This window comes from Symphalangus syndactylus, chromosome 21, assembly GCF_028878055.3.
Source record: "Symphalangus syndactylus isolate Jambi chromosome 21, NHGRI_mSymSyn1-v2.1_pri, whole genome shotgun sequence".
Classification (NCBI taxonomy): Eukaryota; Metazoa; Chordata; class Mammalia; order Primates; family Hylobatidae; genus Symphalangus; species Symphalangus syndactylus.
In genome coordinates this window covers 39,102,830-39,128,908 of record NC_072443.2, presented here as the reverse complement: position 1 = coordinate 39,128,908, position 26,079 = coordinate 39,102,830, and the positions used below count along the sequence as shown (strand labels likewise).

Here is a 26,079-nt window from a genome sequence, read left to right as displayed (position 1 = left end):
TAGTAAAGGTCTTAAAATAATGCCAAGTTATATGAATGGTCTTGGGGACAAACACTACTATCTATTACCTGATAAATTGATTCATTGGGGATTTTCTGCATGCCAATCATTACTTTAAGAACTGGGGCCAGGCATGGTGGCTCACACCTGTAATCCCAGCACTTTGGGAGGCTGAGGCGGGGGGATCACAAGGTCAGGAGATCAAGACCATCCTGGCTGACATGCTGAAACCCCGTCTCTACTAAAAATACAAAAAAATTAGCCAGGCATGGTGGTGGGCGCCTGTAGTCCCAGCTACTTGGGAGGCTGAGGCAGGAGAATGGCATGAAACCAGGAGGCGGAGCTTGCAGTGAGCAGAGATCACGTCACTGCACTCCAGCCTGAGTGACAGAGCAAGACTCCGTCTCAAAAAAAAAAAAAGAACTGGGTATATATGTAAAGTGGTATACAAGCATTCAGTCTAGATGACCAAACCCCAACCATTCCAAAAGGACCTTCAAAATGCTTTGTCAGCCATGTGCCTTGTCCTTATAGGGATGCATTAAAGCTAAAACTGTCTACATCTCAATGATTTGGGCCTATTCAGTCTTTGACCTTTAGTTTTTTTGTATTGGCAGTGACATTAAGGATTCTTCAAGATATTCATTTGAGACTACCTGTGTTATTAGGAACCATTACAGTCAGAAAATTAGAATTCATTAACAGGAAGATAATGTGCTTGCTACTATGATATATGGGACTATATTTATCCTGCACAGTGTAACATATCTGTTTCATCAGTGCAGGAACAGGATGATCTTTCATCTGGATGAAATAGCCTTGAAAGCTTCGTCACCACAGTGCAGCAAGAAGCTACTAAAATGGTTCTTCCTAGCCTCTTTCTGCTGATTTAAAAAAAAAAAAAAAAAGACTGCACCACCTCCCAAGGGCTTCAATGCAGTTGCTATGGCAACACTATATCTGAGTCAGAACTATTAACAATCACCATGGCAACAAGTGTCTCACTTGCCATTTCCAGAAACTCATTGCATTTGGACTAGAATCATCACACCATGAAAAAAGAGGTGGAGTTTTCCTCTCACTAGGAAACAGAAATACTTTCTCCAAATTACTTATCCCAAAAATGTTCTAAATAAAATAAAAGTAAAGGACTTATAAAGGAATCATGCTGTCATAAGTTGAATATCCTTTTTCCCGAAATATTAAGTTTGACGAAAAAATGACAAAATGTTAATTGATATGGTAGATTTATTTTTTCCCAATATGATAAAATATTTGGTATGAATAACATTATCTCCTATTTTATAAATCCCAATAACTGTATGTTTTCTCTCTCTTGCCTGGCCCTTTTTTTTCTCTGCTTAATTTTCCTTCTTTCACTCTGTCAGACACCCTCCTGAATATTTAGCAGAATAGAATTCTTTAGAGATTTGCGAATCACACTTGTCAAGTTAGATGCAACAGAAAACATCACACATATTTCTGGAATTTTACTAATAATGGGGTGTGTGGTGCTCTGTGGGAAGTATTATGGCGGAGCTTAAGGGCCCATTTTATTTCCCGTCTTACTTAAACACAAGATGGTAGAAATGGACAGTGCCCAGATTTTCATCCAGATTGTGACCTCCCCAAAGGACTGTACACTAGAGCAGAATTAAGACACCGCACCACCAGTCTCTAAGACCTACTGGCTCATCTTGGCTCTTGGGTCATCCTCCCTCCCTAGATGTCCCAAGGCACCGCTGCACCCCCTGATTCTAGTGCCCTCATCATACTGTGTCATGTCACACAATGACATTTTCTTGGGATTTTTCTCCTGGATCAGAGTTTCCAGGGCCAAGTAAGTTTGCCTGATAGCTTTCAGAATAGGTTCTCACATGCATTGACAATAAAAAGGTGCAAAAAGAAAACAAACCTTCATGGAACAAAAGCCAAGTTAAATCAAACTACAGATTTATCTCTTTCTTTTCTAAGTATCTTGCTTAGTGAAAACCAGGATTCTGTGTTCTTAAATGTCCTTTCTTCCGTCAGAGCTCACCCCTAGCAGCAGGAAGGCAGGCTCCAGAACAAGCAAACTTCAGTGCAGAGAACACCACTTCAGCAGTGATGGGAGAAGGGAAACGGAAATGACCTTTCTTTTTCACTGTGAACCTAGGTTATTGAGCTCTTCTTGCCCAGTGTTTATTTCAAATAGAAGTAGGTGATGGGGAGAAGTGGACACAATTAATGTGTCTCACTGATCCAATGTAAAAAGGAATCCTTACGGAAAGGCTCTCCAACTTGCTGTTGAGAGGTAAAAAGGATTCCAATGTCAGGATGATATTATACAGAGATCTGAGGACTCTCCTGTAGGCCAGGGCCAACCGTAATTCAGAAAAAAAGAAAAAACTGGGAAGGGTCTCATTTTATAAAGAACCCAAGTCTGAGTCTCCCACAGTGCTGCCCTGTCCCTGAACTACCCAAGAAAATGGGAACTAAATTTTCTCCAGAAGCTGGAAGTGACATTGGAAAGCTCATTTTCACAAAGTTTTCTCTGAAATTCTATAATTTATCTACAGGCTGCTTACTTGTTGACTTTTCAGTAAATATTTTTCCATGTCTTGAGTGAAATCAAACTGATGGATTTCATTTTTCCAGAGGTCCCTCTGGGGGGGAAAAAACTGGGGTCTTCATGACATGATGTGGATAGTCCAGGTAAAGTGTACACCTACTTAGTAATCAATGTAATGCACTTCAGCTGAGACCCTCATACTCTGATGGGCATTTGCCATGGCTATTTGTGTACCAAACCGTAAGTAAATAGCAGCAGCACTAGGTTTGGATTCAAATCCTTCTTCCTCCCTTTACTAGCTGTGAGACAGTAAGTAAGTGACTTGATCACACGGTACCACAGTTTTTCATCTGTGAGATAGCACTAACAATAATACTTAGTTATAGACTTATTTTGATGATTACATCAACTAGTATATATGAAGCGCCTATTCAAAAAACTATTATTACATTACTCAAAAAACACTATTATTACATTACTGTTGGATTCCATTTGGCTATATACTTCTTAATTGCTACTCAGAGAGATATAAAATATTTTTTGTCTTAAAGATTGCTTATAATTTTATACATTCATCTCTCCACTCATTCAGCAAACATTTATCTCTGAAAAGCAGAGACAAGATGTAGTCCTTGCCTCATAGCAGTTATAATTTACTAATGTTAAAAGGACTCGCAGGGAAGGGAAAGCGTTGCAAATGATATTTCAGTTTCAGAACCAAACAAGAGATTTTTCCCAAATGGGTGCAGTGACCAGGCATTTATTTTCTAGTGTGATCTGCTCTCCTTCTCTAACATCACTTTTAATAGGTAAATATACCCACAGGCTTTTGTACTCCATTTGTGAAGCAATAGTATAGATTGTCCCAATACCGCCATTAAAATTGCCTAGTATAAAGTGTGTGGTACTCTTGGCTATAAAAATAAAAGTTCCCTATAGACTGGAACTTGGCAAACATTGTTTGATTAAGTTGGGCTATTTTTATTTTATGCTCAGAGGAAGGCAACATGCCCTAGTGAATCAAGCTGTTTTGAAGTTCGATGAGACTTCCTATTCCAACTCTGACTTTGAGAGATACATGTGAAAGGTTTCTTCATTTCTCCCCATTTGAAAACGAAGGATACCCTAAAACTTAAAGTATAATAAAACAAAAAAAAACCAAATTGAACTTTCACAAAAACCTGTCCCAAATCTATAACAAAATGCTGAATTCAGATTTTTTGTACATATAATATAAATAAAAATACATTACATGGTTTAAAAAAAAAAGAGAAAGAAAACAAAGGAGAATAGTTTGTCTCCTATATTTTATTACAATGAAGGTAATAAAAGGTTTAAATGTTATCATAAACCCTACTTTTGTTTTTTGCGTTTATTTTTTATTTCCAACTTTTATTTTAAGTGCATGTGCAGGATGTGCAGGTTTGTTACATAGAAAAACGTGTTATGATGGTATACTGCACAGATCATCCCATCACCTAAGTGTTAAGCCCAGCATCCATTAGCTTTTCTTCCTGATCATCTCCTTCCTCCCACAACCCACCCTTTGGCAGTTCCCAATGTGTGTTGTTCCCCCTCATGTGTCCATGTGTTCACATCATTTAGCTCCCACTTTTAAGTGAGAACATGCAGTGTTTGGTTTGCTGTTCCTGCATTAGTTTGCTGAGGATAATGGCCTCCAGCTCCATCCATGTCCCTGCAAAGAACATGATCTTATTCCTTTTTATGGCTGCATAATATTCCATGGTGTATATGTACTACATTTTCTTTATCCAGTCTGTCACTGATGGGCATTTAGGTTGATTACATATCTTTGCTATTGTGAATAGTGCTTCAATGAACATACATGTACATGTGTCTTTATAATAGAATGATTTATATTTCTTTGCATATATACCCAGTAATGGGATTTCTGGGTCAAATGGTATTTCTGTTTCTAGGTCTTTGAGAAATCACCACACTGTCTTCCACAATGATTGAACTAATATATACTTCCACCAACAGGGTGAAGGCATTCCTTTTCTCCGCAACCTTGCCGGCATCTGGAATTTTTTGACTTTTTAATAATTGCCATTCTGACTGGTGTGACATGGTATCTCATACTGGTTTTATTTCTCTAATGATCAGTAATGTTGATCTTTTTTCATATATTTCTTGGCCATATGTATGTATTCTTTTGAGAAATGTCTGTTCATGTTCTTTGTCCACTTTTTAATGGTTTTTTTCTTGTAAATTGATTTAAGTTCCTTATAGATGTTGGATATTAGACCTTTGTCAGATGCATAGATTGCAGAAATTTTCTCCCATTCTATATGTTGTCTGTTTACTCTGTTGATAGCTTTTTTTGCTATGCAGAAGCTTTTTAGTTTAATTAGATCCCATTTGTCAATTTTTACTTTTGGTGCAATTGCTTTTAGCATCTTTGTCATGAAATCTTTGCCATGCCTATGTCCTGAATGGTATTGCCTGGATTTTCTTCCAGTGTTTTTATAGTTTTGGGTATTAAACTTAAGTCTTTGATCTACCTTGAGTTGATTTTTGTATACAGTGTCAGGAAGCGGTCCAGTTTCAGTTTTCTGTGCATAGCTAGCCAGTTCTCCGAGCACCATTTATTAAATAGGGAATCCTTTCCCCATTGCTTTTGTCAGGTTGGTTGAAAATCAGATGGTTGTAGGTGTGCAGTCTTATTTCTGGGTTCTCTATTCTGAATCCTAATTCTTTCTCATGCTGTCTCAGAATGTTAACTTGGAAAAATTCTGGTTTTACTGCTTTCTTATTCCACAGAATAAGAGCAAGCAAATATAATTAATTTAGCTGATTTAGCCACATGCAAATAGACCTAGTAAATATCAGAGATTAGACTTATTGGCAAACGGCCCTTCTAAAAAGATTCAGACATGCTTGGCCACAAGAAAGAGTAAGTGAATAGAGAGGAGTGCTCATCTCCTGAGCTCCAGTCCAAACATTTTGTTTTGTTATTTGTACATCACTATCAATTTTTCACAAATTTCCTCCTCACAGCAATTTACAACTTTAGGAAGGAAATTGCTTTGTGATACACTTGACTTCCATTGCTGCTTTCAAGGAAACGAATGGAAAACAGCACACAGATGTTTATCTTCTCTTTTCCACTCCCCTACATACACACACACACACACACACACACACACACACCCCTATGGCTAAAGTCAGCCCTAGTCCTCTTTGGCAGAGGCCATCCTGGATAAAATTAGCTAGACCACTGGCCTTAAGAAGCAGTGACACCATCTGGGTCTAGCCTGAGCTGGGAAATCAGCTGCTTACTGAAAGTGAACAGTAATTCTCAAAGAAAAGAATTCCAGTTTTCTCTACAAAGTCTTCCCATCCATCTTCTTTTCTTTTTTTTTTTTTTTTAACAGGGTGTCTTGCTCTGTTGCGCAGGCAAGGGTGCGGTGGCACAATCTTGGCTCACTACAGCCTCAACCTCCTGTGCTCAAGTGATCTTCCCACCTCAGCCTCCTAAGTAGCGGGAGATAGCACTGTGAGCTATCCACAAGCATGTTCCACCACACCAGGATAGATTTTTTTTAATTTTTTTTTTTTTTGTAGAGATGGGTCTTGCTATGTTGCCCAGGCTGGTACTGAACTCCTAGGCTCAAGTGACCCTCCCACCTTGGCCTCTCAAAGTGCTAGATTACAGACATGAGCCACCACATCCAGCCCCTATCGTCTTTCTCACAGAACTTTCTGGTTTGTCTGGCAACTTCTTCAAAGAAGTTATGTGCTCTCTGTGGGCAGAAACAGTACCTTATGTTTGATTCCCTGTGGCAGCTAAGACAAAAAATTTGTAAATCCTAGTTAAGAAGTATTTTTATATTAGAGTTCTGTATAGAAAAAATTAAAAAACACAATTACTTTTGCACCAGCCTAACTCCCTGGTTGCTGCTTGGATATTGACAAGGAAAACCATTCTCCCTGTGCACAGTAGGTGCAGTTTTCTTTGCAAACTTCCCTGATTATAGATTACATTTTGGGTATGCATTGAATCAAGATTCCATTAGTGATTTTTATCTTATGTATTGGGCCTTGTTTACACCAAAAAGTATGGATGGCTCAACTCCATCCTAATTAATCAAACAGTGAGAAGAGGAAGTAGAGAAAGATCTAGAAACATAGGCAGAAACCACTATTTTGAGATCTTAAGATTATCCTTATGATTTACACAGTCTGAATATTATAATTCTATATTCCAATTGACCTTCTGACTACCAAAGATCTACCCTAAACATGGTGGTTTCTCTGACCCTCTGCTCTGGTGAGAAGCAGTTACTTGCAGCATTTTAGGTAGAATTTAAAAACTGTATTAATTCAGGTTCTTTGGTTGCTAGCAACAGAAGAAAGCCTACTTAATTTGAGCAAGAATTGTATTATTAGGAAGCTACAGGACAATGTACATGATCATAAAGAAGACTGAAGAAACCATCAAGAACCAGGTAGCTTCCAAAGTCTCAGCAGTATCTCCGTGGACATCCTCTTCTAGAATGATTGGACTCTGCCTTTTGTTTTGTTTGTTTTCTAGGAGAGCGATTAGCTAAGTTTAAGGCACATGCTCATTGCTTGCCTGTCATGGAGCAGTAAGAAAGAGAATCTGACGGAAAGAACCTCAGGGAAGCCCATACTTCCAAAGAGACGAGACAGTTACCTGAATTTGCCAATACCAACACTGTACTCAATGCAAAGAGAAGATCCACTCCCTCCTACCCCCAAAATAGCAAAAAGCTTCAAGAAATTTGGAAAAGGATATTGAGTGCGTACAAAAAACAAGTATTTACTACTACCATCACTCTCCTTTACCTTCTGCTATAGAGGCATTATTGATTTAGTCTCTCCAAGTCTGTTAGCACTTAATTTTAAAAGTGGGGAAATTATGTGTGTCTGTTGTTTAGAACCTTGCTAATAAACTTATCCCATCAGTTAGCCTAATTTTCCCAGGATATTGCACTCATAACGGTTTCTAAAATAAAATTTCTGCCTAGTCTTCTCTGTCTTTGTTTAGCACAACATGTAATCCAGGTGCTCAGTTTAGCAACATTTTGCAACATTGATACTATCCCCATCTGATTTGCTGAGAAGATGAATATAAACAAAATGACACTGGTGGCTTTTCATATTTTCCCAGCTTAACAAAGGAAGAAGGATTCTGTTAAATTAACATACAGTTGGATTGGAATAAGCAGCTAAAGCAAGTGGCTGTGCAAGGTTTATAATGTCTGTACTCCCACCAAGCTGCTATCATCTCTCCATATGTCTCCTGGTCATTGGGAGCCAAGTTTAGGATTTATAAAAAATCAGGGCAATGCCTTTTCTGGTCATGGTACCTGTAAGTGAGCAAATGATTAAGATGACCTACTACTTACTAAATCAGCATGTTTAGTAGCTATCATCCAAAAAACATGCCAGAGAGCCAAGATAGTATTTGCGTTCATACAAGGCCTTAAAAGAAAGATTCTGGGTGTCCATATTCTTCTATTCCTCTCCAATATTTACACATTATACTATGACAACATAATGTATATTTACTCTGATTACTAGGTCATTTTCACTTCCCAGCTATTTGGCTGATAATTGCTATTCACTGTGTTCCTAAATGCTAAATGACGAACACGCTGGTGCTGATGGAAGTTGTATGTGCCATTTTAGAGCCGTGCCAGGAAAAGAAGCTGGGCATAGGGTGCCAACTGCAAAGCCTTACATTTTACTGACCAAAGCATAGGCCCTCAATTATCCATTCAACATTTCAGAAGTTGTAACTGCAGTTATATATTTAAATCATTGAAATAACAATTTTGTGATTTCTTATGCTGTTGGTTAGCCAACACATTCCAAAAGATACCAAATTATCTATGTTTTAATTGCTTCCCTACAATGAATATGAAATCCTGATCATTGCCCACTCCTTTTTCTTGGTTGTAAATTTATAGGCCAAAAATTTGGTTATCATTCATGTTGGTTTTAAATTACTTCAGATGTCTGTACCAGCTATAGGAATACACTGTTACCCTTTAAGATATGGCATTTCCTGCCCAGTAAAAACTCTTTGTAAAACTGTGCCTCCTAAACTCCAATTTTAGATGCATCCTATCTGCAACTTTCCAGGCCTAAGCAAAAAAAAAAAAAAAAAAGGGGGGGGAGATAAAAGCTGAGGATATCATGCCTGGCTTTGTTTCCTGAGGTTTGAGGTGAAGATCAGTAAGAGTGCTGGCATTACCTAATGAGTTTCATCCGTTCTGGTTTCAGGAGTATGTAAGTTCAGACATAGATTTGCAGAGTCATGTGGAATAAAGAAGTCAGAGACTAAGGAGTTGAAGCAAAGAGATGAAATCAGGTTCCTCTGTTAATAAGGCTCTATGCTCACTTGGTTTGCTGTAGCCTTACTTTGCATTCAGAGTGTTTTACTGACAAGAGGACCAGCACATAAAGGCAGGCTTGAGAGTGGGGACCACAGCCAGGCTTGATGTTCTGAAAGTTTGTTCAAGGTAGGCTACAGAATGAATAATTAGACCCAGTGCTTGTCCCAGGGTTTACAATTTAAATTAGGTAATCATTGCTGGGAGTTAATTACAGGTGTCCCATCAAAACCTACAGTGAAGTTTGGGAGTTTCTGATTATGGCTATAGAGATACCTTGGAAGCAAGGAAAATATAAAATTTTTTAAAGACAGGAGAAATGAGAGACAGTAAACAATTGTTTTAAAAGAGTGACGAATTCAAGAATAAGTATTATGTTACCCATATATTTTGAAAAGTTAAAAAACAAGGAATGCCGCTACTAGTGACAACAACAAAAGCTATTGTACAGCACTATCTTTTACAACTTCCTCATTTTGCCCATGCTTTCCACTTTCAAGTTAATTCTTTCAACAGGATTGTCTTATTTTGACATACAGATTATAATTACAAGATAGCATCCACCACCATTCACTCTATTTTGGACTCCAAATATTTCTGGTGGGTTTGAGTTTACCCCTTTGTTCATCTTTGTTGTTATTGGTCTGTCAGTTTAAAACATCATGGAACAGTAACTGGGCTTGAGTAAGAACATATGATTTCCATTATTTTCTTACAAACTAAGCAAGACATTAACCCCCTCAGGCCTTAGCATCTTCATTTGTAGGACAACATCCACCATATCTAGTTTAGGATTATTTCAGGAATCAAAAGAGATGAATATAAAATATACTTTTGCAAAGAATAGGCTCAATGGGAGTTGATACCTTTTAATATATTTTTCTGATTTTAGACAATTTGGACTGATAGCTGTAACTCATGGCTAAAAAGCCCAGTTCCTCATTTCTGTGTAGCTGCTTACTTGAGACAACTTCCCTCCACTAAGGTGCCAGCATCTCCCACGTTCCTTTCTTGATTTCTGATTCCCTAAATCTAGAAAATACATGGGAAATGGCTGAGTATATTCCCAGCATACACTGCTACCAAGATTCTTTCTACCTTCCTTTAAGGATTACATCTTCCAAGATGGAATGTGCCACATTAGTCTACATACACAAATACTTCCTATTCTGATATTTCACTGATTTCTGGATGCTATCTCAGAATGGCTGTGGAAAGACTGCTGGGAAATTGTGACGTCAATCAAAACACCACAAAAAGCAGCATGCCGTCATGGATACAATACCTTTGACGTATGGCAGTCACAGGTTCTGGTAATTGATGGGTATTTTACTTCAGGACTTCTCTTGTCTGGTTCAGCCATCATGTTGGTCGGTTGGTTGGTTGGTTGGTTGGTTGGTTTTTCTCAATCTGGTTCCATCTGCATTATAAGTCATAGATAGTATTCTCAGACATAAGCATTAAAAAGTTTATTAGTCTCGGTGTGTGTTTGAGATGTGCCTTCATCCTTTCCTGTGCACTCAGTATTTTATCATCAAATTAGGAGATGTGATATTTTAATTAACAAGCAAAAGTCTTACATATTGACCAAGAAGGGTATTTTATCCATTGATTTTCATCCTAACATAATTAGATCTGTAATGCCACAGCCTCTTTGTCCATGAACATCCTACATGATACCTGGACAGTATAGCTAAAGACACTCTTGGAGTGGTAGATAAAAGAGTAGAGCAAACATGGGATTCTTAGCAACTGCCCAAAAACCCCTAATGCAGCATCCTGTGCTAAACTCCTGGCTCATATTCCAGAATGAGCCAGTCAGAGTGCCCTCTGACTGTAATACCTGTCTCTGTTTTCCACATGTATCTCATCTACCAGATTTTCTGGTCTGAAAGAGGAATTTTAGAGTAATAAAAACAGTGAATGGTGAAAGGTCTGATAGTTATGCAGAAGACAGGATGGATGGTGGCAGAGAGCCAGCACAGGATGAGCCCTTGTGAGCACTTCTATCTTTCCCTCAGTAGCGGAAAGAGTTCAATCGCATTCATCAAAGATTAAAGTGCTTTGAGCTGCCCCTCCAGAGCACTTGGAAAGAGTCGTTGCCTTCTTCTCTCTCATCTAGAAACAGATTTTTTCCATCTTTTCTATCCATCTATTAATTGTCTACATCTGGTACAGTTTTTACAACTTTTCACCAGTGTTTCCTCTTTAAAAAGCATTGGTCATTCCGAGACAACCATTTTTCTTTCTCTGAGAAAGCTTTGGGACGCTCTAGGGTGAGAAAGAGGAGAGGATAGAGTCCATCTGTGAAAAATGTGAAGATAAGTTTTGTTTTCAGAATCCCTGGTTTCCTGTTCATATATCTGTATAAATGGTTCTGAAAATTAAATAGAATGAGTTGTGGGAGCAAACCTGAGTCATTCAACCCTGAGAGAAAGTGTAAGTCTGGATCACGTTCAACTCAATTCAACAAGTATTGATTGACTGTCCATGATGTGCTATCACAGGGTTAGCAGGCTGAAAAGCAGAAAACCTACAGAGAGGAAACTGATTAAGGCTCTTTTGTCTGTTGTACTTGGTGTTATCTGTTATACCTGAATCTTGACTAACAACTTAACTCATGAATTAGAGGAAGATTTTGTGAGTTTCACTTTACAGTATCCATTCCCCCTATCCCTTCTCATAGGATACTGCTTTTCCTCAAGAAACATCCCCTCACTTTCCTTCCATGGCATCCAGATAAAATGGATTCCATCTCCAGTAACAAAGGAAGGTGTGTACCCAGGCTAAGGTGATCAATGTAACATCCTCCTCTGGCTACAATGAATGGTTCTAGGAAGAGCACATAACGATATTAGAGTTGATCTAAGCTAATCCTGAGAATATATCCCAGAGTCACCACAAGAGAGACAGGCACTCTATGCTAGAGTTTCTGAAGGCATAGATTAAGGGCCTGAAGCTGCTGGCAACCATATTGCCACTAAAAGAAAGAGCCTCCCTGAGAAAAGACTTAATGCAGAGACAAGCAAAGCCAAGTACTAAAGGACAAAATTGTAAAGACAGTTTTAGCCCCAACTTTTCTTTCTTTATTTTTATTTTTTGGAAAGCAGAAAGAGGCTTTTTAAATTTATTTATTTATTTATTTATTTATTTATTTATTTATTTATTTAACGTTACTTTAAGTTCCAGGATACATATGCAGAATGTGCAGGTTGGTTACATAGGTATATGTGTGCCATGGTGTTTTGTTGCATCTATTGACCCATCCTCTTAAGTTCCCTCTGCTCACCACCCCACCTCCAACAGGCCCTGGAGTGTGTTATTCCCTTCCCTGTGTCCATGTGTTCTCATTGTTCAAGTCCCAATTATGAGTGAGAACATGCAGTATTTGGTTTTCTGTTCCTGTGTTAGTTTGTTGAGGATGATGGCTTCCAGCTTCATCTATGTCCCTGCAAAGGACATGATCTCATTCCTTTTTATGGCTGTGTAGCATTCCATGGTACCTATGTACCACATTTTCTTTATCTAGTCTATCATTGATGGGCATTTGGGTTGGTTTCATGACTTTGCTATTATAAATAGTGCTGCAATAAACATATGTATCCATGTGTCTTTATAATAGAATGATTTATATTCATTTGGGTATATACCCAGTAATGGAATTGCTGGGTCAAATGGTATTTTTTGTTCTAGATCCTTGAGGAATTGCCATACTGTCTTCCACAATAGTTGAAGTAATTTACATTCCCACCAACAGTGTAAAAGCATTCATATTTCTCCACAGCCTTGCTAGCATCTATTGTTTCTTGACTTTTTAATAATTGTCATTCTGACTGGCATGAGATGGTATCTCATTGTGGTTTTGATTTGCATTTCTCTAATGATCAGTGATGTTGAGGTTTTTTTCATATGTTTCTTGGCCACATGTATGTTTTCTTTTGAGAAATGTCTGTTCATATCCTTCACCCACTTTTTGATGGGGTTGGTTTTTTCTTGTAAATTTGTTTAAGGTCCTTGTAAATTCTGGATATCAGACCTTTGTCAGATGGGTAGATTGCAAAAAGTTTCTCCCGTCCTGTAGGTTGCCTGTTCACTCCGATGATAGTTTCTTTTGCTGTGCAGAAGCTCTTTAGTTTAATTAGATCCCATTTCTCAATTTTGCCTATTGTTGCAATTACTTTTGGCATTTTCTTCACGAAGTCTTTGCCCATGCCTATGTCTAGAATGGTATTGCCTAGGGTTTCTTCTAGGGTTTTTATGGTTTTAGGTTTTACATTTAAGTTTTTATTCCATCTTGAGTTATTTTTGCATAAGATATGAGGAAAGGGTCCAGTTTTAGTTTTCTGCATGTTGCTAGTCAGTTTTCCCAGCACCATTTGTTAAATGGGAGATCCATTCCCCATTGCTTGTTTTTGTGAGGTCTGTCAAATATCAGATGGTTGTGGATGTGTGGTGTTATTTCTGAGATCTCTGTTCTGTTCCATTGGTCTATATGTCTGTTTTGGTACCAGTAACATGCTGCTTTTGGTACTGTAGCCTTGTAGTATAGTTTGAAGTCAGGTAGCATGATGCCTCCAGTTTTGTTCTTTTTGCTTAGGATTGTCTTGGCTATACAGGAGTATAGGAGGAGAAGTTTGATTCCATATGAAATTTAAAGTAGTTTTTTTCTAATTGTGTGAAGAATATCCATGGTAACTTGATGGGAATAGCATTGAATCTATAAATTACTTTGGGCAGTATGGCCATTTTCACAATATTGATTCTTTGTACCCATGAGGATAGAATGTTTTTCCATTTGTTTGTGTCCTCTCTTATTTCCTTGAGCAGTGATTTGTAATTCTCCTTGAAGAGCTCCTTCACTTCCCTTGTAAGTTGGATTCCTAGGTATTTACTCTCTTTGCAGCTATTGTGAATGGGAGTTCACTCAAAAAATTGTTGAAAAATGTTAATTGTTTAATATGTTTTGAAAAAATAATATTAAATAAAACTATATTTTTGAACATTGTTTGCTTCCTACAACTAAATATTGACATTTAAGGTCCTAGGTTATTGCATTGATCTTTTTTCAGGGGCTCTGAAAAATCCCTTAAGGCAATATTATTTACCATAATTGGTTTCTTAGCATACTGGGAGATAAGGCACAATGCAGCCTAATGCTCCAATTTGGAACTGGAATGATCACACAGACCAATGCCAGGCTACAATTTCCTCTATGGCAGGGACTGGCAAATTTTTCCAGGTTGAGATATTTTTCTTCGTTGTTTCCTTTTCTTTTGAATACCAATCCATCATTGGCTATTACAGGGCATTTTATTTATTTATTTATTTTTATTTATTTATTTATTTTTTAAGATGGAATCTTACTCTGTCACCCAGGCTGGAGTGTAGTGGCTTGATCTCGGCTCACTGCAACCTCTGCCTCCCGGGTTCAAGCAATTCCCCTGACTCAGCCTCCTGAGTAGCTGGGACTACAGGTGCACGTCACCATGCCCAGCTAATTTTTTGTATTTTTAGTAGAGACAGGGTTAGAGAGCACTTTAAAAAAGAAATAAAATTCTTCTCTAAAAACACACAGTGAAAATAAAATTTGATAATTCCTTTTCCTTTTTTTAAAATATCATCAGGTTGCTTTTAACTTTTTTCTCATTTGGTTAGAAGTATTTTATAAGTGAAAAGGGTCAGTTTGAGCAATATCCTGAGCTAGTGACATTAATTCATTGTGTACATGAGCCACACTGACTCAACTAGTCTTACTACCTTCTACTGAATAATAGCTAGATAATAAATATAACTCTCTTATTTTTGTTTTGTTTTTTCTAGGTATTTTATTCTCTTTGTAGCAATTGTGAATGGGAGTTCATTCACGATTTGGCTCTCTGCTTGTCTATTGTTGGTGTAAAGGAATGCTTGTGATTTTTGCACATTGATTTTGTATCCTGAGACTTTGCTGAAGTTGCTTATCAGCTTAAGATGTTTTGGGGCTGAGATGATGGAATTTTCTAAATATAAAGTCATGTCGTCGGCAAACAGAGACAATTTAACTTCCTCTTTCCCTATTTGAATACCCTTTATTTCTTTTTCAGGCCTGATTGCCTTGGCCAGAACTTCCAATACTATGTTGAATAGGAGTGGTGAAAGGGCATTCTTGTCTTGTACTGGTTTCCTATGGGAATGCTTCTGGCTTTTGCCCATTCAATATGATATTGGCTATGGGTTTGTCATAAATAGCTCCTACTATTTTGAGATATGTTCCATCAATACCTAGTTTATTGAGAGGGTTTGTTTTTTGTTTGTTTTTTGAGATGGAGTATGATTCTGTGGCCCAGGCTGGAGTACAGGGGTGCAATCTCAGCTCACTGCAGCCTCCACCTCCTGGGTTCAAGCAATTCTCCTGCCTCAGCTCCGGAGTAGCTGGGGTTACAGGCATGTGCCACCACGCCCAGCTAATTTTTGTATTTTTAGCAGAGACAAGGTTTCACCACATTGACGAGGCTGGTGTCAAAATCCTGACCTCAAGTGATCCACCAGCCTCGGCCTCCCAAAGTGCTGGAATTACAGGCGTGAGCCACCATGCCTGCCCAATTGAGAGTTTTTAACATGAAGGGATGTTGAATTTTATCAAAGGCCTTTTCTGCATCTATTGAGATAATCATGTGGTTTTTGTCTTTGGTTCTGTTTATGTGATGGATTACATTTATTGATTTGCAAATGTTGAATCAGCCTTGCATCACAGGGATGACTCGATCGCGCTGGGTAAGTTTTTTGATGTGCTGCTGGATTCGGTTTGCCAATATTTTGTTGAGGATTTTCGCATTGATGTTCATCAGGGATATTGGCCTGAATATTTCTTTTTTTGTTATGTCTCTGCCTGGTTTTCGTATCAGGATAATGCTGGCTTCATAAAATGAGCTAGGGATGAGGCCCTCCTTTTTACATTTGTTTGGAATAGTTTCAGAGGAAGGAACTCCTCTTTGTACCTCTGTCGAATTTGGCTGTGGATCCGTCTGGTCCTGGGCTTTTTTTTGTTGGTAGGTTATTAATTACTGCCTCAATTTCAGAACTTATTATTGGTCTATTCAGGGATTCAACTTCTTCATGGTTTAGTCTTGGGAGGATGAATGTGTCCAGGAATGTATCCATTTCTTCTAGATTTTCCAGTTTATTTGCATAGAGGTATTTATAGTATCCTCTGATGGTAGTTTGTATTTCATTGGGGTCAGTGGTGATATCCCATTTATCATTTTTTATTGCATCTGTTTGATTCTTCTCTCTTTTCTCCTTTATTAGTCTAGCTAGTAGTCTATGTATTTTGTTAAGTTTTTGAAAAAACCAGCTCTTGGATTCACTGATTTTTTGGAGGGGTTTTCGTGTCTCTACCTCCTTCAATTCTGCTCTGATCTTAGTTATTTCTTGTCTTCTGCTAGTTTTTGGATTAGTTTGCTCTTGTCTCTCTAGCTCTTTTAATTATGATGTTAGGGTGTCGAGTTGAGATCTTTCTAGCTTTCTGGTGTGGGCTTTTAGTGCTATAAATTTCCTTCTTAACATTGCTTTAGCTGTGTCCCAGAGATTCTGCTACATTGTGTCTTTGTCCTCACTGGTTTCAAAGAACTTCTTGATTTCTGCCTTAATTTCATTATTTACCTCGGAGTCATTCAGGAGCAGGTTGTTCAATTTTCATGTAATTGTGTGGTTTTGAGTGAGTTTCTTAATCCTGAGTTCTAATTTGATTGCACTGTAGTCTAAGAGACTGTTATGATTTCAGTTTTTTTGCATTTGCTGAGGAGTGTTTTACTTCCAATTATGTGGTTAATTTTAGAAAAAATGCCATGTGGCACTGAGAAGAATGTATATTCTGTTGATTCGTGGTGGAGAGTTCTGAAGATGTCCATTATGTCCATTTGATCCAGAGCTGAGTTCAAGTCCTGAATATCCTTGTTAATTTTCTGTCTTGTTGATTTGTCTAATATTGACAGTGGGGTGTTGAAGTCTCCCACTATTACTGTGTGAGTTTAAGTCTCTTTGTAGGTCTCTAAGAACTTGTTTTATGAATCTGGGTGCCCCTGTATTGGGTGCATATATATTTAGAAGTTAGTTCTTTTTGTTGTATTGATGCCTTTACCATTATTTAATGCCCTTCTTCGTCTTTATGATCTCTGTTGGTTTTAAGTCTGTTTTGTCAGAGACTAGGATTGCAATTCTTGCTTTTTTTTTTCTTTCCATTTGCTTGGTAAATATTTTATTTTGAGCCTATGTGTGTCTTTGCAGGTGATATGGGTCTCCTGAATACAGCCCACTGATGGGTCTTGACTCTGCCCAATTTGCCAGTCTGTGTCTTTTAATTGAGACATTTAGTTCATTTACATTTAAGGTTAGTATTGTTATGTGTGAATTTGATCCTGTCATCATGATGGTAGCTGGTTATTTTGCATACTAGTTGATGCAGTTTCTTCATAGTGTCATTGGTCTTTATATTTTGGTGCATTTTTTGCAGTGGCTGGTACCAGTGTTTTTGTTTTGTTTTGTTTTTTTCTATATTTAGTGCTTCTTTCAGGAGCTCTTACAAGGCAGGCCTGGTGATAACAAAATCCCTCAGCATTTGCTTGTCTGGAAATAATTTTGTTTCTCCTTTGCTAATGAAGCTTAGTTTAGCTGGATATGAAATCCTGGGTTGAAAATTCTTTTCTTTAAGAATGCTGAATATTGGCCCCCAGTCTCTTCTGGCTTGTAGATTTTCTGCTGAGAGGTCCTCTGTTAGTCTGATGGGCTTCCCTTTGTAGGTAACCTGGCCTTTCTCTCTGGCTGCCCTTAACATTTTTTCCTTCAAATGGACCTTGGAGAATCTGATGATTACGTGTCTTGGGGTCGATCTTCTTGTGGAGTATCTTAGTGGTGTTCTCTATATTTCCTGAATTTGCACGTTGGCCTGTCTTGATAGGTTGGGGAAGTTCTCTTGGATAATATCCTGAAGTGTGGTTTTCAGCTTGTTTCTATTCTCCCTGTCTCCTTCAGTTACTCCAGTCAATCATAGGTTCAGTCTTTTTATGAAGCCCCATATTTCTTGGAGGCTTTGTTTGTTCCTTTTCATTCCTTTTTCTCTAATCTTGTCTGCATGACTTATTTCAGCAAGGTGGTCTTCAAACTCTGATATCCTTTCTCCTGCTTGGTCTATTTGGCTGTTGATACTTGTGTATGCTTCACACAGTTTTTGTACTGTGTTTTTCAGCTCCATCAGTTTATTTATGTTCCTCTCTAAGCTGGTTATTCCAGTTAGCAGCTTATCTAACCTTTTATCAAGGTTCTTAGCTTCTTTGCATTGGGTTAAAACATGCTCCTTTAGCGAAGCAGAGTTTTTTATTACACATTTTCCAAAGGCTACTTCTGTCAGTTCGTCCATCTCATCCTCTGTCCAGTTCTGCACCCTTGCTGGAGAGGCGTTGCGATTATTTGGAGGAGAAGAGGCATTCTGGCCTTTTGGGTTTTCCGCATTTTTTCGTTGATTGTTTCTCATCTTTGTGAGTTTGTCTAGTTTCGATCTTTGAGGCTGCTGACCCTTGGATGGAGTTTTTGGGAGGATTTTTTTGTTGTTGATGATGCTGTTGTTGTTGTTGCTTTCTGTTTGTTTGTTCCCTTGTTTTTTTTTTTTTTCAATGGTCGGGTCCCTCTTCTGTAGGGCTGCTGAGGTTTGCTGGGGGTTCACTTCAGACCTTATTCATCTGGTTCGCTCCTGCGCCTGGAGATGTCAGTCAAGGAGGCTGGAGAATGGCAAAGATGGGTGGCATGCTCCTTCTTCTCAGATCTCTGACCTGGAGGGGCACCAACCTGATGCCACTATAATCGCTCCTGTATAGGGTGTCTGACAACCCCTGTGGGAGAGTCTCACCCAGTTGGGTGGCACAGGGAACAGGACCTGTTTCAGGAAGTATTTTTGAGAGGTGACAGCATGCTGGCAGTCCTCACAGCCCTCGCTCGCTCTCAGCCCCTCCTCTGCCTGGGCTCCCACTTTGGTGGCACTTGAGGAACCCTTCAGCCCACCGTTGCACTGTGGGAGCCCCTTTCTGGGCTGGCCAAGGCAGGAGCCGGCTCCCTCAGCTTGCAGGGAGGTGTGGAGGGAGAGACGCGAGCGGGAACTGGGGCTGTGCGGCGCTTGCGGGCCAGCTGGAGTTCTGGGTGGGCGTGGGCTTGGCAGGTCCCTCACTCAGAGCAGCCGGCTGGCCCAGGCAATGAGGGGCTTAGCACCCAGGCCAGCGGCTGCGGAGGGTGTACTGGGTCCCCCAGCAGTGCCAGCCCACTGGCGCTGCACTCGATTTCTCACCGGGCCTTAGCTGCCTTCCCACGGGGCAGGGCTCCGGACCTGCAGCCCACCATGCCTGAGCCTCCCACCCCCTCCATGGGCTCCTGTGCGGCCCGAGCCTCCCCGATGAGTGCCACCCCCTGCTCCACGGCGCCCAGTCCCATTGACCACCCAAGGGCTGAGGAGTACAAGTGCACGGCGCGGGACTGGCAGGCAGCTCCACCTGCAGCCCCGGTGCAGGATCCACTGGGTGAAGCCAGCTGGGCTCCTGAGTCTGGTGGAGTTGTGGAGAACCTTTATGTCTAGCTCAGGGATTGTAAATACACCAATCAGCACCCTGTGTCTAGCTCAGGGTCTGTGAATGCACCAATCGGCACTCTGTATCTAGCTCAAGGTTTGCAGACACACCAATCAGCACCCTGTGTCTAGCTCAGGGTTAGTGAATGCACCAATCGACACTCTGTATCTAGCTGCTCTGGTGGGGCCTTGGAGAACCTTTGTGTCGATACTCTGTATCTAACTGATCTGATGGAGACGTGGAGAACCTTTATGTCTAGCTCAGGGATTGTAAACGCACCAATCAGTGCCCTGTCAAAACAGACCACTGGGCTCTACCAATCAGCAGGACGTGAGTGGGGCCAGATAAAAGAATAAAAGCAGGCTGCCCGAGCCAGCAGTGGCAACCTGCTAGGGTCCCCTTACACACTGTGGAAGCTTTATTCTTTCGCTCTTTGCAATAAATCTTGCTACTGCTCACTCTTTGGGTCCGTGCTGGTTTTATGAGCTGTAACACTCACTGCGAAGGTCTGCAGCTTCACTCCTGAAGCCAGCGAGACCACCAGCCCACCGGGAGGAACAAACAACTCCAGACACGCCGCCTTAAGAGCTGTAGCACTCACCGCGAAGGTCTGCAGCTTCACTTCTGAGCCAGCAAGACCATGAACCCACCAGAAGGAAGAAACTCCGAACACATCCGAACATCGGAAGGAACGAACAACTCCAGACGCTCCACCTTAAGAGCTGTAACACTCACCGTGAGGGTCCGCGGCTTCATTCTTGAAGTCAGTGAGACCAAGAACCCACCAATTCCAGACACACTTTGTCTGTTGGTGGAGGGGGTGTGCTTCACTGCGGGGAAACCCACTCATCTGGTCCGCCCTGATTCCTCAGAACTGCCAAGAGGAAAGGCTAAGTCTGCTTGTCTGCAGAGAGTATGGCTACTCCTCCCCCTAGGGTCTCTGGCCCAGGGAGATCTGTGTCCTGTCCCTGAGCCTCTGGCTGGAGTTGCTGGAGTTCCTGCAGGGAAGCCCTGCCCAGTGAGGAAGGATGTGTCAGGGTCAGGCCTGAAGAGGCACTCTGCCGCTCTGCCTCAGTCTGCCACAGCCAGTGTGTTGGGCTATGGGAGACACCTCCTGGGGACCAAGCCGTGCAGCCTCCCTGGCTCCAGCAGGGGAAAAAGCGCAGCCTGGAGCTACAGAGATGGATGCCGCCCCCTACCCCCCTCAAATCCCCCTGCGTGTTAGGCAGTTATGAGTCCCAGTGCTGGCTGCGGCCCCTCCCACAAGGAGCTGAAAGAGCTTAGATAGGAGTAAGCTGCAGCTGTGGTGCTGGTCGACCCTCCCCCTGGGAGCTCCGCCGACTTAGGCAGATTCTAGCTGACAGGCTGTTGAGAATCTGCACGGCTCTGGGGTTGGGACCCCATGCCCAGGTGCATGGGTTCGCGAGTGGGATCTTTCGCTCTGTGGGTTGCACCGTTCCATGGAAAAAAGCAGTTTCCCCAGCTGGGTAGCACACCTACCTTGGCTGGGAGGTGGGGACTCCTCTGCCCCATGTGGCTCTCAGGAGGGCTGCCACACCACATTGCTCTTCCTTTCTCTCCATGGATCACGTCACCCGCCTAGTCAGTTCTGATGAGAGAACCTGGATATGTTGTTGCAGGTGAAGGATTCAGATGCTAATTATGGTTCTTTTCGATGGGCTCCACTGACCACCGCTGTTTCTAATTGGCCATCTTGGCCCCACTCCTCCAGATCCAGCTTTTCCTGAAGTCATTTCCCTAGGAATTCCCAGTTAGTTGAGCAGCAAGTTCCCCGTTTTTCTTAACCCGACTGGAATTGAATTTATTGTCACTTGCAGCTCAAAGATTCCTGGAAAACTTATCCTATTTGGTGAATCATCCCAAAGGATACTAACTTCCTTTTTAGCCTTAAGTAACTGTCAGAAAATGTAATAATTAAGAAATCACATTTATGACTTTTATATGTGATTTTACGAGCATATAATTTATCTCAATATGCTTTACTATTGGGAAGAAACCCACAAGTAAATAATGTGTGGATTCATTTGTTAATTTAGAGTGAAAGGAATACTATATGTCAAACTGTTGATAACAATTCATGGGGAATAAGGATGAAAATTAAGATATGTTTATTAATTAGCACATTCACCAATAGTTTTTTTCAACCCCTTTTACCTGACATCTTCTTAGAATACAAGCACATGTAAGGACTCACCTCCCCCCCAGGTGTATGCAGTAAGGGATTAATCAGATTCCAAAAGAGATCAGTAATTCTACTCATCTGGCCTAAAAGATCCTGGGACACTATCAATCTCCTTTTGTAGTAGCATTAAGCCCACCATCTCAATAAATCTACTGTTCATTACAGAGTGTTTTCTATGTGCCAGACACCATGCTGAGAGTTTGATATGCCAAATATTTCATTGAAACCTCACAAGACCCTATTATGAATCTTATTTATTACAGGTTAGGCAACTGAGCTTCCTGCAAATTAAGCATTTCGCTAAGGTCAGCTAGAAATGGAGACCTGGATTTTTAATCATGCCCATATGATTTCAAAATCTGTGACCTCAGCCACTATATTATTTTTCAGTTCATCATTTTCTCACAATCCCATCCTTTGTCCACCATCATGATTACCAATTGAGCTCAACAGACTTTGGAGCCAACTAACTCAATTCAATTTCCTAAGGTTCTAGCCCTGTTCTTCCCCACACTGCCCTCTTTCCTCACCTCAGCGCCAGGATTCCCCAACTCCCTTGGTCTCCAGGATTCATCTTGGGAAGGAACTACCCAGGGAGATTAAGTCTCAGTGTGGGAAAAGGAAAAGAGAGCATACAAGGAATCCTCAAGTTCTTTTCAACTGATATGTCCTAAAACACATTCTTTAAACCATCTTCCTCTTTAAACCAACTTCTCCTCCAAAATAGGTAGCAAATCTCAGGTTACTGGGACAGCTTCTTCAAATGTGATATCCAATGAATTGCTAACTTCTTCAGATTCCTCTTTCAAGATTATTCCTTTTGAATTCTACTTACAATATTTATTGTATTACCTTCTGTCCTTAATGTAAGTTCTTCCTACCCTGTTTCTCTGTCTCTGATTTCTCACTTTCTGTTTCCCCTTGGAGAGTAAACTAAAAGCTCCTTTTTATCACATTACTTACCAGCTCAAAAATTTTATCTGCTCCCATTATTTGCTGAGTAGGCTCAAAAATTTTAACATAGCTTCTAAGGACTTGCATGAACTGGTCTCTGCCTACATTTCCCTCCCTTTATCCTTCCACTTTCTACATGTGCTATTCTAAAGTATCCTGGTTGCTGGCCCCTGAACTCAGCTTGCTTTCTCAACTTCATGATCCTGTTCACATGTTTCCTCAGTGTGAGATGTGTTTTCACTTGTCTTTGCCCACAGTGATCCTATTTTACTCTTAGAGACCCAGATCACATTCCATTTGTTCTGAAGCCCCAAGAAGAAATTGCTCCTCTTCCTCTGAAGACCTGAGGAGCTTACTGACATCACTATATCCTTGATATTTATCCTATATTGCCTTGTACTGCAGCTATGGGAGTGGGTGTTTCATTCCTTTCACCAGGTATTACATTTTAAAGAGCAGGACTTATAACTTACACATCTTTACGCCCCACCGCAACACCTGGACTAGTGCATTGGCTATAAGTGATACTGACAGATGTTCTGAGTGAATGAAATATATAAATAGGTAAAAATGCTATGGTAGTCAGAATCTAAGATGGCCCCAAGGATTCTAGCCTCCTGATATTCATGTTTTTGTATAGTCTCCTTCCACACTGAATAACAAATAAAATATTGCAAAAATGATAGAATGTGACTTCCAAGGTGAAATCATTAAAGTTACTGTGGCATTCCCATCTCATGGAGCGGTTCATATGGTGTGAAACTGAGGCCTCCCACCAACAGCCAGCCCCAACTTGGTTACCTGAGGGAGTCATTGCAGAAGTGGATCCTTCAGTCTCAGGCAAATCTTCAGATGGCTGCAACAACAGGTGACATCTTTACTACAGTCTTTTGAGAGACCCTGAGCCAGAATCACTCAGCTACAAGTTGCCAGAGATAATGTATGTCTGTTATTATTTTAAGAATCTAAATTTTAGAGTAATTTGTTACACAGCAGTCAACAACTAATACAGAAGTCCATTGTAATAGCTATAACCACAGCATTAAAAAGTTCAAAAAACTTCCATTGGGTTTGAGGGAAAAAAATAAGAACAAAAATGAGACATTATAAAGAAATAAAACACTTCAAAAAATTGAATGCCTGGTTGTGCATGTAAGGTATTTCTGTTGCTAGAAGACTATGAAAGATTGTTTTCAGTCTCCAGGTCTCTGTGCATGTTTCTGATGTGTGAGTCATAATCTCTAGGTATGTTTGTAATCTTAATGATCAAGCAAACAATAAGTATTAATAACTATCACTTCCTTAGCATTCCTATGTGCTAGAAACTGTTCTAAGACCTTTCCAACAACCCTACAATACTGGTACTCCTATTATTCCCATCTTGTAGAAAAGGTTACTGAGGCCTACAGCAATTAATTAACTTGCTCAGGGTTTCAGAGGTGGTAGTTGGTGGACTGATTTTGCATGCACACAGCCTGGATTTACAGCCCACACTCTGAATCACTATGCTACATGAAACATCAGGCTTCCTTTAAGAACTGACATTATATCCAACATTTCACAGAAATCACTTAAAGTATTAAAAACTAAGTTTATTTCAAATCGGTGAGTATAACTAATTCATAGATTGTCCCCAGCAACACTCACTTGGTTAAAAGATGTTCTTACCTTGCTTCTTTTGATAGTTAAAACTGTGAAGTAAAGCTGAAAGCTGAGAAGCTGTCTTATTCTGTACACTGTCAAGAGATGCTCTTAAAATCTTGAGTATTTTTGCCTCCAACCTAGTGGGATTTGAAGCATCTTTCTGACTCAAGTTGGGTGCATCAAACAGTGATGTATGAATCCAGACTGCAATTGTTGATTTTCCAAGTATGATAAAATCCATTTTACTTTTTTGTTGAAGTCTAGAAGGAACATGGCAAATAAAAAGAAAAGTATAATTTAAGAGATATTTTCATTCAGACTGTTTTCAAGAGATGCTGTTCAAAATCTTGAGGAAGATATGAAAATTTATAAATTTATATTTCCCTCCCCTTCCCTCCATCCCTACTCTCCTAAGTTAACCAGTTGTCTCTTTCCATATTTTTCCCTATGTCCACACAAATATTTGTGAACAGAAGTACTACATATATATATATATATATATATACACACACACACATACACAAAGTGTTTTGTGGTGACTGTCATTACTTGTTTTATAAAAATGAGATCTCAAACACTACCTATTACCTTTCAACTGAATATTAATCCTTACTAATATATTTTATAGACATTTCATTAGATCAATAGATAAAAAAGTTAACTCAGTCCTGATAAAAACTGCATAATGGTACACAACTACACATTAGTTTATTCTACCATTATTCTATTAATGATCATTCAACTTTTCTGCAGAAACTTTTGCCACTACGGAAAGCACCAGAGTTAAACATACATACAACTTACATTCTACTTTTCTTTCTGCAGGATGAATCTCCCTAATAGAGTCATTGGGTCATGGAAATGTGTTTTTAAATCATAACAGAAATTTATAGATTATTTTTTATAGCAAGGTTATAATACTTCACATTGTCAAATACCACAGCAATCCATGAGGATGTCAGCTTCCCTACATCCTTGCTAGGACTAGATCTTCAATTCTGTAGTTTTTGCTACTCTGATGAATAGAAAATTATATCTTCTTGTTTTAATTTTATTTTCCTATTAACATGGTAAAGCATTTTTGTACATGTTTACAGACCACTTAGATTTTTGTCTTCTCATAATTACTTAATAATATCGTTGCTCCATTTTTCTTTCCTATAGGCCTTTTTCTTATCAATATATAGAATGAAATTGAGTTAGCTTTTTGTCTGTCATTCAGGCTGCAAATAATTATGTCCAGTTAATCTTTTGGTTTTTATTTAGCTTATGTTGTCTATCTAATACCAGCCAAACACTTTTATTTTTATGAGTCAAATGTATCCATTTTTTTAACTTATGGTTTCTGAGTTTGATTTCTGAGAGAAGGTTCTGCAAACTCAAGATTATACAATAGTTTTCTAAATATTTCATCATTTTGCTTGGGTCACATTCCTTTTTTTTCAGTATGATGGAGAGAAATACTGTTCTACTATATTTTGGAATCCAGCGTTGGGGATAAGAAGTTTCATGCTAGTTTTATTTTTCTTTAAATAAATTAGAAGTGTGTTTGTTTGTGTGTGTGGAGGGGATTGTTTTGTGTTTTAACTATACTGCCTGAAAATGTGAAAATTTTTCTCTTTATCTTTGTAATTCCGTAATTCCACCAACGTATATCTAGGTTTATATCTATTTTCATTAATCCTACCTGGGCTTCAATGCCTTTTAAATTTATAGACATTATTTAAAAAATCTATTAATTTTAAAATTTTC

The 26,079-nt window shown here is 39.6% G+C and overlaps 1 long non-coding RNA gene across 1 annotated transcript; it reads right to left on the bottom strand.

Moving 5' to 3' along the window:
- Positions 1–10,228: 10,228 nt before the first annotated feature.
- LOC134735409 (uncharacterized) lies at positions 10,229–24,581 on the bottom strand. Its single transcript, XR_010118463.1, has 4 exons — positions 24,352–24,581; positions 23,485–23,539; positions 21,027–21,148; positions 10,229–10,357 (listed from the first exon to the last, which is right to left on the bottom strand). It is a non-coding gene; the product is annotated as an uncharacterized lncRNA (long non-coding RNA).
- Between the last annotated feature and the right edge of the window lie 1,498 nt (positions 24,582–26,079).